Source organism: Crinia signifera, chromosome 3 (assembly GCF_055691185.1).
Source record: "Crinia signifera chromosome 3, ASM5569118v1, whole genome shotgun sequence".
NCBI lineage: Eukaryota > Metazoa > Chordata > Amphibia > Anura > Myobatrachidae > Crinia > Crinia signifera.
The window spans coordinates 107827804-107830303 of NC_139219.1; the positions used below are offsets into that span (position 1 = coordinate 107827804).

The window sequence follows — 2500 nt, forward strand, 5'->3', positions numbered from 1 at the left end:
CCTGCTTGGTTTCACACACTGATGTACACCTCTTTAAAGTTTCAAATAAAACACGTTTGGTTGTAAAGTGACAGAGATCTCGCCTGTAGAATTCTGGGAAAAAACACCGCCCAACGTGGGGCTCGAACCCACGACCCTGAGATTAAGAGTCTCATGCTCTACCGACTGAGCTAGCCAGGCTTGGTTACTGTGATGTGACAAAAAGGCCACTCAAGCCAAGGAGTGCCCTACAAACTATTAAAGTAGATCTAGGCTACCACATTCAGTACACTGAGATGCATGCTTGGTTTCACACATTGAGGAAAATGGGTAAGTAACCTTGAAGTAAAATATGAAGCATTGGTTGTTCAGTGGTAGAATTCTCGCCTGCCACGCGGGAGGCCCGGGTTCGATTCCCGGCCAATGCAGTACTCAAGTTTTACTGAAATTATGGTATATTTTGTTAAAGAGTGTCTGGCTCTTTGCATTTTGGTGGTGCAGGTATAGAATTCCACATACATTAAATTAATGGTAGAATCTTGTGGTTTAGTGGTAGAATTCCCACCTGCCAAGAGAGAGGTCTGGATCTGAAAAGGGAATAAACACCAAACAAATGTTGTACTAAAAGCATATGACTCTTAGCTTGGGAGTTTTATTTCTATTGACTAAGCTGGCCAGGCTTTGTTACAGTGTTGTAGCATCAAGGCAAGGCAACGCTTGCTCTTCAATCTACACTATTAAACCAAAGCAAAGTTTCCACATTCAGTAGATCCTGATATTCCTGCATGGTTTCACCCACTGATGTACACCTGAAACAGCGATATATTTTGTTAAAGAGTGCCTGGCTCTTTGCATTTTGGTGGTGCAGGTATAGAATTTAACATACAATGATTTAGTGGTAGAATCTTGTGGTTTAGTGGCAGAATTCTCGCCTGCCATGAGGGAGGCATGGATCTGAAAAGGGAATAAACACCACCCAATGTTGTGCTCAAAGCAAATGACTCTTAGATTTGGAGTCTTATTCGCTATTGACTCAGATAGCTAGGCTTTTTTACAGTGTTATGGCATCATGGCAAGGCAAGGATTGCCCTTCAATTTATAAAACCAAAGCAAGGTTTCCACATTTAGTAGATCCTGAGATTCCTGCTTGGTTTCACACACTGATGTACACCTCTTTTAAGTTTCAAATAAAACACGTTTGGTTGTGTAGTGACAGAGATCTCGCCTGTAGAATTCTGGGAAAAAACACCGCCCAACGTGGGGCTCGAACCCACGACCCTGAGATTAAGAGTCTCATGCTCTACCGACTGAGCTAGCCAGGCTTGGTTACTGTGATGTGACAAAAAGGCCACTCAAGCCAAGGAGTGCCCTACAAGCTATTAAAGTAGATCTAGGCTACCACATTCAGTACACTGAGATGCATGCTTGGTTTCACACATTGAGGAAAATGGGTAAGTAACCTTGAAGTAAAATGTGAAGCATTGGTTGTTCAGTGGTAGAATTCTCGCCTGCCACGCGGGAGGCCCGGGTTCGATTCCCGGCCAATGCAGTACTCAAGTTTTACTGAAATTATGGTATATTTTGTTAAAGAGTGGCTGGCTCTTTGCATTTTGGTGGTGCAGGTATAGAATTCCACATACAATAAATTAATGGTAGAATCTTGTGGTTTAGTGGTAGAATTCCCACCTGCCAAGAGAGAGGTCTGGATCTGAAAAGGGAATAAACACCAAACAAATGTTGTACTAAAAGCATATGACTCTTAGCTTGGGAGTTTTATTTCTATTGACTAAGCTGGCCAGGCTTTGTTACAGTGTTGTAGCATCAAGGCAAGGCAACGCTTGCTCTTCAATCTACACTACTAAACCAAAGCAAAGTTTCCACATTCAGTAGATCCTGATATTCCTGCATGGTTTCACCCACTGATGTACACCTGAAACAGCGATATATTTTGTTAAAGAGTGCCTGGCTCTTTGCATTTTGGTGGTGCAGGTATAGAATTTAACATACAATGATTTAGATGTAGAATCTTGTGGTTTAGTGGTAGAATTCTCGCCTGCCATGAGGGAGGCATGGATCTGAAAAGGGAATAAACACCACCCAATGTTGTGCTCAAAGCAAATGACTCTTAGATTTGGAGTCTTATTCGCTATTGACTCAGATAGCTAGGCTTTTTTACAGTGTTATGGCATCATGGCAAGGCAAGGATTGCCCTTCAATTTATAAAACCAAAGCAAGGTTTCCACATTTAGTAGATCCTGAGATTCCTGCTTGGTTTCACACACTGATGTACACCTCTTTTAAGTTTCAAATAAAACACGTTTGGTTGTGTAGTGACAAAGATCTCGCCTGTAGAATTCTGGGAAAAAACACCGCCCAACGTGGGGCTCGAACCCACGACCCTGAGATTAAGAGTCTCATGCTCTACCGACTGAGCTAGCCAGGCTTGGTTACTGTTGTGTGACAAAAAGGCCACTCAAGCCAAGGAGTGCCCTACAAGCTATTAAAGTAGATCTAGGCTACC

At 42.6% G+C, this 2500-nt stretch overlaps 5 non-coding genes across 5 annotated transcripts; 2 read left to right on the forward strand and 3 right to left on the reverse strand.

The window, feature by feature from the left end:
- Positions 1 to 107: 107 nt before the first annotated feature.
- Positions 108 to 180, reverse strand: TRNAK-CUU (transfer RNA lysine (anticodon CUU)). Its single transcript has one exon. It is a non-coding gene; the product is annotated as a tRNA-Lys (tRNA).
- Positions 181 to 336: 156 nt separating this feature from the next.
- Positions 337 to 407, forward strand: TRNAG-GCC (transfer RNA glycine (anticodon GCC)). Its single transcript has one exon. It is a non-coding gene; the product is annotated as a tRNA-Gly (tRNA).
- Positions 408 to 1228: 821 nt separating this feature from the next.
- Positions 1229 to 1301, reverse strand: TRNAK-CUU (transfer RNA lysine (anticodon CUU)). The gene has a single exon. It is a non-coding gene; the product is annotated as a tRNA-Lys (tRNA).
- Positions 1302 to 1457: 156 nt separating this feature from the next.
- TRNAG-GCC (transfer RNA glycine (anticodon GCC)) lies at positions 1458 to 1528 on the forward strand. Its single transcript has one exon. It is a non-coding gene; the product is annotated as a tRNA-Gly (tRNA).
- Positions 1529 to 2349: 821 nt separating this feature from the next.
- TRNAK-CUU (transfer RNA lysine (anticodon CUU)) lies at positions 2350 to 2422 on the reverse strand. The gene has a single exon. It is a non-coding gene; the product is annotated as a tRNA-Lys (tRNA).
- Between the last annotated feature and the right edge of the window lie 78 nt (positions 2423 to 2500).